Source organism: Podarcis raffonei, chromosome 1 (assembly GCF_027172205.1).
Source record: "Podarcis raffonei isolate rPodRaf1 chromosome 1, rPodRaf1.pri, whole genome shotgun sequence".
Lineage (NCBI taxonomy): Eukaryota > Metazoa > Chordata > Lepidosauria > Squamata > Lacertidae > Podarcis > Podarcis raffonei.
In genome coordinates, this window is record NC_070602.1 from 68,026,658 (window position 1) to 68,040,874 (window position 14,217).

A 14,217-nucleotide genomic window follows, 5' to 3' on the forward strand; every position below is an offset into this window, starting at 1 on the left:
AGCAGTCGAGGAGAGCAGGAGTGGTTAGGGAGAATATATGCATGCAGAGGGTGAGAAGTATATGGCAATTCAAGCAAAAAGCCAGATTCACCCTGGGATGCCTTCGCATTGTACTTTGCTATATGTTTACTAGTGGAGTTTGCACAAGTGCAGATATTTTTAACTAAGTTGGGTGGAAGCCAACCAGCTTCATAACTTTGAAGTCAGCTTGTTTCCTATAACCATAGCTAAGATTAACCACAGTTTGTGCAGGTTAAGTTGACATGGCAAGCTGCGTTTAATCTAATACAGAAGTGAATGTTTCCAAACTCTTTTTTGAAGCCACACTGGAGGAGAAGCCTATGAGCCCAGAGGGAAACTAGGTGCATTTTCATAACATTAATGAACTGGATAGCGGACCCTGGAAGATATAAGTTGGGGGCTTACTGTACATAAACCACATTGAGGTTTTATTACAATCATGCAGTATGCAAATATTGTAAAATAAATAAATGAACTTGCTTGCAATTTATTCAGATTATGACTGCAAAAAATAAATAAATCATAACTTGCACAGCAGATGTTGACAAATGGAACTGACGATTCTTCTAGAACCTGGACTATGACATCAATTGCCAAGGCCCAAAACACCACCACATTCTAGTAAACACCTTTTTGTGACCCAAGCACACCTTTGGGACTCTATCGTAGCTGAAAAGCATGGTATAAATATAATAAACCAACAGAGTCCAACATGTGAATAACTGTAGTCTGATATTTGCGGTGTGTGAATAAGAAGGTATTATTTCGCATGAGAAAGGAAGTGGGAGTATTTCAGTAGCATGAAATAACTTTGTGTGACTGCATGTTAAGCTAAGGAAATAGATAATTTAGACTGATTCTGTGAAAGTAGTCAAATTAAATTGAAGGCTTTTCTCACCACAGAAAATGCAAGCTGCTGGTTATCATGTTGAGATTCTTTTCTTGTATAAAAGCGATGAATAAATTAAAATAAACAAGCAAATAAACATCGCTGTCCAAAATATTGTTGTTTTTAATGATCTCAAAGTGTTGATGCATTATCCCAACTGAGACCCTTGGTCCGTCTAGCTCAGTATTGTCTACAGTGACTGGCAGCACGTTTCCAGGGCCTTTTCCAGTCCAACATGGAGGTGCCAGGGATTGAACCTGGGACCTTCTCTGGCAAAGCTTGTACTCTACCCCTGAGAAACAGCCTGTCAGGGACTGTTTGAGGAGAGCTGCACTGAGGAGGAATGGTGGGAGCCTCCCCCTGCTCCTAATCAGGATCCTGAATCTTCCCAGGAGCAGGAGGACAGTATAGATTTGGAACAGTGGTTTGCAGAGGGACATAGTTCAGAAGGCAGAAACTGGGAAATAGTGGATGGGGATCAGCTAGAAGAAGAAGCACTGGGAGAGAGAGAATTAACAGATTCACTGTCTCTGGGAAGCATTCCTCCACCCAGCCCAAGGACAAGAAGAGCTGATAAGGTGGCAGAACAGAAAGCACAGTGGTTGTGTGATCAGCTTACAAGACGCGGTAGTGACGTGGGTGACTAGGGAGGAAGTGGGTGGGACCCTTAATTGGGAGCACCTTCATTCCTAGGAATAGATTCTTTGTTCTCTCGCTGTGATCATTAAAGTTTCTAACTGGTAAGAGACTCCTTTCTCTTTGTTCTGCTTATCTACTGCCGGGGGGGGGAGCCAATTCCCTGAAGCCTGACACAGCCCCTCCCCAAGCCACATGTCTTCCCTATTAGCATCTAAAATATAGGTAGGGAGGTCTATTCTTTACTAGGAGGAGAGAAGTACTAATCTACCATTTTTATTTATGAAAATGTTTAGATACTGCTATTCATTTTTTAAAAAAATCAATGTGGTTTACAACAATCATACACAAAACCATATTATAATGTTAAAAGCAGAGGTTAGCTAGCTATTATGGAAAGTTGTGTTCTTAACTGCTTGCATAAGCATGATGGAATAGAAAAAGTTTTCAGCAGGCGTTTAAAGGTTGGGATGGAAGGCGCCTGCTGAATCTCTATTGGCAGAGTGTCTGGGCTGATGACACTAAAGGCTCGGTTTCTTCTTCTTGTTTCAAATGAGCCTTGCCAACTCAGGTTTGCTCTGCAGTTTTAAGCAGATTCTCCCTTGGCCTGAATCCAGTACTGGCAGTGAATTGGGCGGGAAGAAAATTGGTTAATGAAGCAGAACACAGTATAGAAACACAGGGAGGAAGGTAGATTTCCTTCCCCTCTATGGCATCCTTTTTTTCATATAAAAATAAGGAGTTTTCCACCCACTCCTGCTGTATTTTGGAAGAGGGAGAGGTGCATAAAATATGGCTACTATCCCATCTCCCCTGGTTTGGCTCTATTTTTCCTCTTTAAGTTGCTATTTCCATAGGAAAAGCCTTAGCATCATTATCAAATTCTTACAGATAAGCTCGAAGCTTGCTTTCAGAACAGCTGAGTGCACTTTTTCTGGCTTAAGCATGGATTCTGCTATTTTCACTATTTGCTTACTGAATTAAAAAAAAATCACTGTATGTAGAAGCTAAAGCTATGCAAAAACCTAGTTGGGTGGTGAATCCATCTCATTATATTGCTGTGCCGCCTTATCGCCTTACCTAGCATTAACAAAAATAGAGCATTTAGCCTAATCCTCTTGTTGGAGTCACTAGAAAATCTTCAGCCTGAAACCAGCAATATTTGAAAAATGGCAATAATTAAAATATACCTGAAAAGGCTTCAGTCCCAGCTTTCTGTATAGATCAAAGGAAGACAGGGTGTGGGTGGAGAATACCAAAAACAAAACCCACCTCTGCAAGGTCAGGACAGAGTTGTTCCAAGAATTTCTTGCTGTCCTTGTCAAAACTGCAACAATCTCCAGAAAATAAACATTAAGCTTTCATTTCCTGTTGTTCTTAAGGTCTGCTCCTGTATTAAATGCAGCTATACCAGCTATGAGAGACAGAAACCTCAATCATGATATGAGGAAGAACAAACACAGCAATTTACATTCATTTATTCATTGATAGATAATCAAACATTCACTGTGCAAGTTTATGTTCACGGTATATATTCATCTCGTTCTATCAAAGAAGTTGTATGATCAGCCATATCTATTTCCACCATTAATTTCAACAGAGAGACTCTGCTTCTGTGGTAATAACTCTTGGAGCTGGGTTGGAAATCTTTTCATATTGCACCTGAAGAAATATCTCCTCAAATGGGGATCATATAGGAAAGGGAGTAAAATTAAAAAATAATTCTTAGTTTTCTAGTTAAGGCAGACAGGCAGACAGGTCATGACCAGCACTGGCAGATGAAGGTGGGGCCGGGGGGGCGGTCCGGCCTGGGTGCCATCCCGGGGGGTGACATTGCGGCCGTCCCCACCCCCTGGGACACTCGGCTCTCGCCGCACACACCCCACGACTTGCGCCACTTGCCGCGCACCCCCTGCTGCATACCCTGCCCCCTGGGACGCGTGCCAGCCATGCCTCCGGATGTACGCCATTCCAAAGAAGACTGTCAAAGCCCAAAGGGCTACTGTCCTGTGCACACTCAGTCAAAGAAGACAAACTGCTAATAATTCATTTTTTGTTGACAAAAGCGCACACACAGCAGCAACTAAGGTACACTGGATACACACACACACACACACACACACACCTCTGGTGTCTATGTAGTTGGCCTTGACTTTCCCAGGTTCATGTCTGGTGAAACAGTTGACGCAACAGTGGGGCTATGTCCCCCCACCCACCAGGCTAATGTACCCTCATCTGGTGAAGTGTGTACACGACCTGAGACTTCTGCTGCATGGAAGTAATCACTGCATTTCCTCCTTCAAGCCCCTCCTGGTTCTAGGAGACAGCAGGGCAGGGGAAAGTGGGGATTTGATTGGCCCACTCTTTGCCTGAGCAGCCTCTTCCAACATTTTCTGTGGCCCTTCCTCTGTTTCTGACTACTTGGACCCTTCCCCTTCCTGCCTCATGGGTGGCACCAAACCCCATAAATTGCTGGCCCCCTCTCCTAGGTCAGCCTCCGGTCCTCCCAGCCCTGTCACACATTCAAGCCCTGCCTTCCCTGACAGCTACATATTGATTGTCCTATCTGTTAAAAGAAATGCATAGTTATATCATGGAGTGAAGAACCTTCTTCAGCTCAACCACCACTAGGTCACTTTCCAGGGTCACCTGCCCACAGTGGGTGGGCCAAGAATCAAAAGTAGGTGGAGCAATGCATGTTTATTTTGCCTTTCTTACAGTAGGCTTATTTCTATGCGCACTCAAACATCCCTCTCTGTGTTCCATCCAGGCAAGCAAAAAGTATGATCCAAGTTCAAGGATGCACAAAAAGCAAAAACTCTCAAGGAGGCTGCAGAGTAGGATCCATAAGGAATGAAATGCACAAGGAGAAATATCCTACTCATTTTCCTACCGCTAAGGTGTTGGGAAATCTGTGGCCTTCCAGATGTTGTTGAGTGATGACTCACATCATCCCTGAATTGGAGTCTGACAATATCAGGTGTGGGGGGAAGCAAAAGGTTACCTATCTATGCCCTAAGCCAACTCTCTATGCTGAAGCAGAGTTTTTTCCCCCATTGAGCATATCTTTCATAGCTCAGAACATATGTTAGCACTGTGTGCCGCAAAATAGTCAACAGGACTAGGCACTCCTCCAGACAACCTAGTTATTCACCATTCATCCCAGTTTTCTTGCACAAAGCTAATGTGGCAGTTAGACTGTATCAGGTCTTTACTGAGCATTATTTCTGATTTGTTTATAAGACATTCTTATTCATCCGACATTTATCCTACATTCAACCTGATTTAACTTGTGGGGTGCTTACATATCTTCCCATTAGTCATTCGTCCATCATTTTCAATGCATTTCCCCATCACTTTCCAAAGCCCAAAACATCTGTGTGTTTGGGGTTTTCTTATATAAAAAAGTAGCTTTGTTCCACTAGAGCAACAGAGCACTTTAATCCACTTTAAATGTGCAATCCTACAGTTCCAGGAGGCACTTGAAACTCTCCCACAAAATACTGAGGATCTAGAGGCAGCCTGAGAAACATGCCGCTGCTCAGCAAAAAAAAAAAAAATACCTTCCTTAAAGTAAAATAAAAAATTCAGATTATTCATCTTAAAGGGACCCTGAAGAAAATAGGATAGTCCCAAGTCATTGTGATGATTGTGAACCACTAATAAAACAATACTAGTTTTAGGATACTGGGATAGAATAATACTAGCTTTAACAGAATATGACTGAATATCAGTTTTTTCTTTCCTGCCTTATCCTAACTGAATAAAACTCATAGTCTAGCTTTGAGAGCCATAACTTTTCAAGGACCAGTAAGGCTCAGAACATAATTGTTATTTAATAGCTGCTTTGTGTCTGAGAACAAGGACCCCTGGCTTTGCTTTTTATTTTACCCTTGAAAAGTCCTGTAATATCTTTTTGCTTTTTTCATCTGTAAAAATGATTATAATGGTACATTTTGCAAGTCGTTCCCCTTCACCCACTCTCTTTGTATTTGGAGAAAGCGCTGTACTGGAAAATACCAAACCATAATCACTATATCTGAATTTTGAAAAGAGTCTGCTTTCATTTTACACATTTTGACATGTTCAGATGATCTGCTAATGAAATCAAGAAATCAAAGTAATCCAGATAAGGAAATGTAATCAAAAGACCAAGGTCAGGAAAGTGTGACGCGGGAGAGATGAATATGTTTATAACCAGGAGTCAAAGATGATCTGAAAACTAAATAGTGCACTTCTTTCAGAGATCAAAGAAAACTTGGATGTTAGAATGCCTGGTCTTATCAACAATTTGGAAGTAACAGCTTCCAAGCAAACATGTTATTTTTCTTCTGGAATCACCACTTATACTACACAGAGTTGATAGCCTTTAACTTTGTCTTATAGGTAGTCTGATCCTATGCCCACCTAAAATAATGGAAAGCAATGCCTAATGCTGAATAGTCATAACTGAGGTGCACAGGTAGGGAGAGTATTGTTGCACTCAAGTTCTGCTTTCAAGTTTTCCCCAGGCAACTGGCCGGCCACTGGAAGAACAAGATGCTGGACTAGATCTGCCTTTGGACTGATCCAGCAGGACACTCTTTTTGTTCTTGACTTACTAACTGAACATTTAGCCTACCAACAACTTGGTAGCAACTCCATCACAGCCTAGGTTGGATGGGGTGCTTCAGGGACTGCCACTTTGGCGGGGTGGGAACTGCTGGTCCACCACATCAGATAGCTTGAGAAGCACTGCTATATACCACAATGTGTGACCTTGTGCAAGTTACCATCTCAACCTAATCTACCTCACTGGATCGTTGGGAAGATACAATGGGAGGGGCCATTTAAAACACCCTGAACTATTTCAACAGAGAAAGAGTGGGATGAAAATATGACAAAAAATAGAATATGTTTTCCTCATAATAATATTGTGATCCAAAGGGCACCCAGTTAGCTTCATGGCTAGGTGGTAGCTCGAATCTTGGTCTCTGCAGTCCTAAAGATTCCAGCCTTAATTGGCAACACCCTAGTTACATACTCTGAAACCCATGAAAGGATTAAAATCTAGGCATTAAAGTGCACGTTTACTCTTCGCTCACCATGATTGAGAGTATGACAGAATAGGTGTGAAAGAGTAATGAATCCATGTAGTCTTGAGGGCAGACCCTTTGCTTTCTAAATAAGACAAACTGACCTTGACTTGTGTCCTTGACAGATATTTTCCTGTTAAATTAAGATTGACCTATTTTGTTGAAATATCAAAGTTATGAAAGTTCACTCCTTGATGAGTTCACGGGCTCCTGCTTCACTGGGTTTAAGATTTCCTTGGTTGGCTATAAACATTTCCTAAAGTGCTTTTCTTCCTACAATCAGCAGACTGAAATGGAATCATTTCTCTTTGTAGTACTTTCCCAGGCTAAAAAGCCATCAGATCTCTCTTTTCCTTTGAAGGGGAAAAAGCTGAGGAAAAACTAAGCCTGGGAAGGATCAAATGCAGCTGCAAACAACCCATAATACTCAAAAGCTGTTGTCAGAGTGTTGTACTTGTATAAAGCATAATAATGAAAGCTACAGGCAGGGATTTTCAATTTCAGGACTGCAAAAATATTTACTGTTTTTTCTAGGAAGTGGCTAAAGTTTCCACTGTGCTCATTTCCAATTAGAACTAGTTTTCTCTGGCTTGATTTTATTTATCACTTAGAATATTAATATCCTGCTTTTTAGTCCCAAAAGACTCACGAAAGTAGCTTACAAAAGATTCTCAAAATAAAACCATTCAAATCCTGTAGAACAACAGAAATTGCATGGGCTTTGTCATTTTTCCTGTTCTACTTGATCTGCAGCTCTAAGAACATTTTGACCCTACTCCAAAGATAACTGTATAGGAGTCCTCGTCTTGACTTGAATGGACTTTGGTCCTCCTCCTACTTGCTACAATTCTACAAAATGGCGGTTGTCACAATCACCAGTTGAAATGTGAAGTAATAACTCTTGCTTCTGACATAGCTCATCCAGAAGTCAGTTTGTTTTTGAAGCTACAAAAGTATACAGTTAGCACATTTTGAATTCTTCTTAGTGAAAGAAACATATACTAGGTTTATGACTCATTTGTGATATTTTGTGCCTGGTATGCAGGACTGTTTTAGAAAAGATATTTCTATTTCTCAACAACGTTGTTGGGGAAAATGAGAACTCATCTTTCCAAAAGCTTCTGGGCAAATCAAATTCCTGCTACTAGTGCCTCTGACAGGAAATTTTGGCAGGGAAAGTAAGAGAATATTTTTCCAGCTGCAGGTTTTTTTAATAACAAAAAGGAAAGGAAAGGAAAACATCACTTAAACAAAAGCATTTGTGTAGCTGGAATGCAGCTTGATGTATAAAGGTAAGAGATGTATTCATTTGCTCAGCCTACTTTTACCTCTGACTCCTCCTACAAGGGAATGTGACCCTGGAAGGTTCCGTTCAAGGGAATTTAGCCCTTGGACTGAAAACCGTTTCTCATTTTTAGGTTGAAACATGACAAAAGAGCAAATAAAATAACATATTGACAACATTTTAGCAAAAGCATGAGAACATAAAAAAAAGAAAAATCTTAGAGGCCAATAACTTGTCTGTAAGAAGGTTATCACACAGTGGTGCAAGACATCAACAAGGCTTGAGATAAGCCTCTCTAGGGGAATAAATGTCACAATCTGAGGGCAACTATGAAAGAGAACCACCACCCGCCCTCATGTTAACTAGAAATTAAACAATCATACAGGAATGCTTCTCCAATACCCTCCAACATCTTCAGGGCCAAAACCGAGATGCATGTATTCAGGGCTGCACATCCTAGTGAGTCACATGATCCAAAATGCTTTTTGAGGCTCCGTGCTCTCACAAAAGAGCACAGTACAAAAAATGTGTGGTGCGGGGCATCACCATCTTGTGTGGCAGGGCCTCAGCACCCCCAAAACACACATTTCTGGGCACCATGCTCTTGAGAGCACAGCCCCCAAAACAGGACGTCATGTTTTTATCTGGACAGTTGAAGGCTATGCTCTCCAGAAGAGCAGGTCGTAGCTAGCACTTTAACTTGTGTCCAAATATGAACCAGAAACTGGCAAAGCTATTTTAACAAAGGGGAAACACAATTCCAAAAATCAGCTCCAGCTGACAGTCTGGCTGCCACATTCTGAATAACTGACAGTTTTTGAGGAGACAGCCCTACACAGAGCACATTGCAATACTCCAATCTGGGTATAAATAAAGCAAAAGGTCACTATGGTCAGATCTAACATCTCTAGTAATAAGCAGCACTGATGCACCAGTCTAAATTGACGTAATAAACATTCATAGCAGCCACCACATTTCCAAGTAAATATAGCAAAAGATAACTGAATTTCAATTTGCTCCATTTCATTCAGGAATTACTGAAGCTGCCACGTTTCCCAAGAATGCTACATTTGAGACTGTTTGGTAATTGCCTCAGTCCAGGGAATCTAAACAAGGTTTGTTCAGCAATAGTCTTACCTTAGTCTTACTAGTGGTTCTCTTAGAATCATAGAATCATAGAATCATAGAATCATAGAGTTGGAAGAGACCACAAGGGCCATCGAGTCCAACCCCCTGCCAAGCAGGAAACACCATCAGAGCACTCCTGACATATGGTTGTCAAGCCTCTGCTTAAAGACCTCCAAAGAAGGAGACTCCACCACACTCCTTGGCAGCAAATTCCACTGTCGAACAGCTCTTACTGTCATGAAGTTCTTCCTAATGTTTAGGTGGAATCTTCTTTCTTGTAGTTTGGATCCATTGCTCCGTGTCCGCTTCTCTGGAGCAGCAGAAAACAACCTTTCTCCCTCCTCTATGTGACATCCTTTTATATATTTGAACATGGCTATCATATCACCCCTTAATCTCCTCTTCTCCAGGCTAAACATGCCCAGCTCCCTTAGCCGTTCCTCATAAGGCATTGTTTCCAGGCCTTTGACCATTTTGGTTGCCCTCCTCTGGACACGTTCCAGTTTGTCAATGTCCTTCTTGAACTGTGGTGCCCAGAACTGGACACAGTACTCCAGGTGAGGTCTGACCAGAGCAGAATACAGTGGCACTATTACTTCCCTTGATCTAGATGCTATACTCCTATTGATGCAGCCCAGAATTGCATTGGCTTTTTTAGCTGCTGCGTCACACTGTTGGCTCATGTCAAGTTTGTGGTCAACCAAGACTCCTAGATCCTTTTCACATGTAGTGCTCTCAAGCCAGGTGTCACCCATCTTGTATTTGTGCCTCTCATTTTTTTTGCCCAAGTGCAATACTTTACATTTCTCCCTGTTAAAATTCATCTTGTTTGTTTTGGCCCAGTTCTCTAATCTGTCAAGGTCGTTTTGAAGTGTGATCCTGTCCTCTGGGGTGTTAGCCACCCCTCCCAGTTTGGTGTCATCTGCAAATTTGATCAGGATGCCTTTGAGTCCATCATCCAAGTCGTTGATAAAGATGTTGAATAAGACCGGGCCCAAGACAGAACCCTGTGGCACCCCACTAGTCACTCTTCTCCAGGATGAAGAGGAACCATTGATGAGCACCCTTTGGGTTCGGTCAGTCAGCCAGTTACAAATCCACTGAGTGGTAGCATAGTCAAGACCGCATTTTACCAGCTTCTTTACAAGAATATCATGGGGCACCTTGTCAAATGCCTTGCTGAAATCAAGGTAGGCTACATCCACTGCATTCCCTTCATCTACCAGGCTTGTAATTCTGTCAAAAAACGAGATCAGGTTAGTCTGACATGACTTATTTTTCAGAAATCCATGCTGACTATTGGTGATCACAGCATTCCTTTCTAGGTGCTCACAGACTGTTTGCTTAATGATCTGCTCCAGAATCTTCCCTGGTATTGATGTCAGACTGACTGGGCGGTAATTATTTGGGTCCTCTCTTTTCCCCTTTTTGAAAATAGGGACAACATTTGCCCTCCTCCAGTCTGCCGGGACTTCGCCTGTTCTCCAGGAATTCTCAAAGATGACTGCCAGTGGTTCTGAGATCACATCTGCCAGTTCTTTTAATACTCTTGGATGCAGTTCATCTGGCCCTGGAGACTTGAATACATCTAGACTAGCCAAGTATTCTTGTACCATCTCCTTAGTTATTCTGGGCTGTGTTTCCTCTGCTGAATCATTTGCTCCAAATTCTTCAGGTCGGGCATTGTTTTCTTTATCGGAGAAGACTGAGGCAAAGAAGGCATTGAGGAGTTCAGCCCTTTCTGTGTCCCCTGTTTGCATTTCACCATCTTCTCCTCTGAGTGACCCCACTGTTTCTTTGTTCTTCCTTTTGCTACGAACATACCCATAAAAGCCTTTTTTGTTGCTTTTAACCTCTCTAGCAAGCCTGAGTTCATTCTGTGCTTTAGCTTTTCTGACTTTGTGTCTACACGTGCTGGCTATTTGTTTGAATTCCTCTTTGGTGGTTTCCCCCCTTTTCCATTTTTTGTACACATCCTTTTTTAATCTTAACTCAGTTAAAAGTTCTTTAGATAGCCACCCTGGCTTCTTTAGGCACCTTCCATGTTTCCGTCTCATTGGTATTGCCTGAAGTTGTGCTTTTACTATCTCCCTCTTAACAAACTCCCAGCCATCATGAACTCCCTTTCCTTTTAGTATTACTGTCCATGGGATCTCACCAAGCACTTCCCTAAGTTTTATGAAGTCGGCTTTCTTAAAGTCGAGAAATTGAGTCCTAGTATGCTTGGCTGCTCCTTTCCGCTGTATAGTAAACTTCAGAAGAGCATGATCACTTGCGCCTAATGATCCTTCCACTTCTACCCCACTAACCAGGTCATCAACATTGGTTAGGACCAGATCTAAAATGGCTGTTCCTCTTGTTGCTTCTCCCACTTTCTGGACAATGAAGTTGTCTGCAAGGCCAGTGAGGAATCTGTTTGACCTTATGCTCTTGGCTGAGTTTGACATCCAACAAATATCCGGGTAATTGAAGTCCCCCATTACTACTATCTCCCTTCCTTTTGCATGCTTGGCCATCTGTTCCAGGAAGGCATCATCTATGTCCTCCGTTTGGCTTGGGGATCTATAGTAAACTCCCACAATGAGGTCACTGTTATTCTTCTCTCCCTTAATTTTGACCCAAATGCTCTCACTTTGGCTTTGACGTTCTAAACCTTGGATCTCTTCACAGGTATACACATCCCTGACATATAACGCCACTCCTCCTCCTTTCTTGTCTGGTCTGTTTCTCTGAAATAGATTGTATCCCTCCATTATTACATTCCAATCGTGGGACTTATCCCACCAGGTTTCAGTGATTCCTATTATGTCATATTTAGTTTGCTGTACCAAGAGCTCAAGCTCATCTTGTTTATTTCCCATGCTTTGCGCATTAGTGTACAGACACTGAAGTCCATTAATCATTCCCCCGTGTCTCTTATTTAAGGATTTTTTCCTCCCACCACTAGGTCTGCGTGCTGTTTGCTCCATTCGGTCTATGACATTTGGATGATCATCTTCATCAATTGATAGACTCCTACCTTCAGGAGCACTGTCTCCCTCCCCCACATTAGTCAGTTTAAAGCCCTCCTGATGAGGTTTCTGAGATTTTTTGCAAAAACATTCCTCCCAACCGTTGTGAGGTGCAGCCCATCGCTTGCCAGAAGTCCATCTTCAAGAAACTGCATTCCGTGATCTAAGAATCCAAACCGTTCCTGTTTACACCATTTGCGAAGCCAGTTGTTCACTTCCACTATTTTTCCCTCTCTCCCTGGGCCACGTCGTTCAACTGGGAGGACAGATGAGATGACAATTTGTGCATTTAATTGCTTCAATTTCCTGCCCAGAGCCTCGTAATCTCTTTTGATCTTCTGGAGGCTATTGCTTGCAGTGTCATTGGTTCCCACATGAACCAAGAGGAAGGGGTATTTGTCAGTGGGTTTTACGATTCCTTGCAGTCGTTCAGTTACATCTTGGATCTTAGCCCCGGGGAGACAGCACACTTCCCGAGACATCTTGTCAGGCCCACAGATCACTGCTTCTGTTCCCCTCAGTAGGGAATCCCCTATCACCACTACACGCCTCCTCTTAGGTCTGGTCGGGGTTCTTCCGTGAGCTGTCCGTTCCAAGGTCGCCTGCACATTCCCCGAGGACTGCCTTTGCTGCTCGTCTTCATATACCTGATCGACTGTAATGAGGGAGAGATCCTCAAATGGAGTCTGCTCTTCGTCTTCCATACTAGGGGAAAGGACCTCAAAGCGATTGCGTATTTCTAAACAATCAGAGCGAACCCTGGGCCTCCTGCTTCTTTGAGTCACATTTCTCCATATATCTGGCTCCCGTGTTGGTGAACTAGCCTCCTTCTCAGGGGAGTCCACTGTCTCCTCCTTGGTGGAGACGGTGTGCTCTGTTGCTTCCAAGAAGAGCTCCAGCTCTCTAATTTTTTGGAGCGTAGCTACACGTTCCTCCAGTTGCTGGACTTTGTCTTTTAAGAGGGCAATCAACATGCAATTGCTGCAGGTAAAGCTGCCTGCAACCTTTGGCAAGATGGCAAACATTGCGCAGGAACCACAGGCGACTGCAGCTGTTCCCTCACCCTCCATCTTGAGAAGGTGTCGTTGGGGGTGACTACAGCGGTCCTCCATCATAAAAAGCGTGAAGACAGGACAAATAAATCCCCCCAAATAAACCTATATCTCCCCCAACAAACGTTCGAGACTAGCTCCCCTAAATCTAAAAGATGGATCAAACTGCGCGCGCCGCTAGGCGTGCGCCGCTGCCCTACAAGCTCTGGGGAAGAAACCAAACATACACAAAGTTTACTACCACCTCATATGGCCTTATCTCCAAAAAGTTCAAATAAGTATATAAGATGACAGCTTTCCAAGGACTTCTGAGTCAGTGTTTTAACTTTTGAGCATCTGACCCAAAAGTTTAACTCAGTTAGCCCCCATTTAGTTCTTATGCTGCACCTATGCAGACCCAGAACCTCTGAAGAACTTCTCCTAACTCTTTTTTTCCTTCTTTTTTACATGTAGAACTTCTCCTAACTCTTTTCTCAATACACAAATGGAGCTTTTTTCCTGGGACTTTCAAAATACATCTGGATGGCATGGATGATATCATTTTTCAACTATTGTAGATAATTGGATTTCTACAGAAATACCAGAACTGTTTAACTTATTATTTTTATACTACAACTCCTTTTTCATGCCACATTACTTGTTACCAATCCTATTGCTTTAATAGGATTATCATTGAATAAAAGCTAGTGTTTAACTGACTAAACATACCAGAATCGAACAAAATATTTATCTCAGGCACACACTAAGGCAAATAACACTACTTAAAAAGTCTAATGAAGCAAATGAAAATGAATTAACAAGCAGGGGGGGAAAGTGATCAGGCACTCATTACGTAAGCCACATCACAATAGCTTACAAGAAGAAACTAAGAGAATACAATAAAACCATTAAAATGCCTCTATTTATCACTAGAAAGATGGTCTGGTCAATAGATTTCCTTGACAAGAAGATTAAGGTCAAGATTGAGTAAGATTAAAATCAAATTGTAATGAGGCCTAGTAATCAATTTTGGCCTGCAGACCTCTTCCAGCCTTTTGCATTTCCCAAACCAATTACTCAGTTTTGGACAACTCACAACAGTATTTTTATACACTGAACAATGTGTGTCTAGCTGTACCTT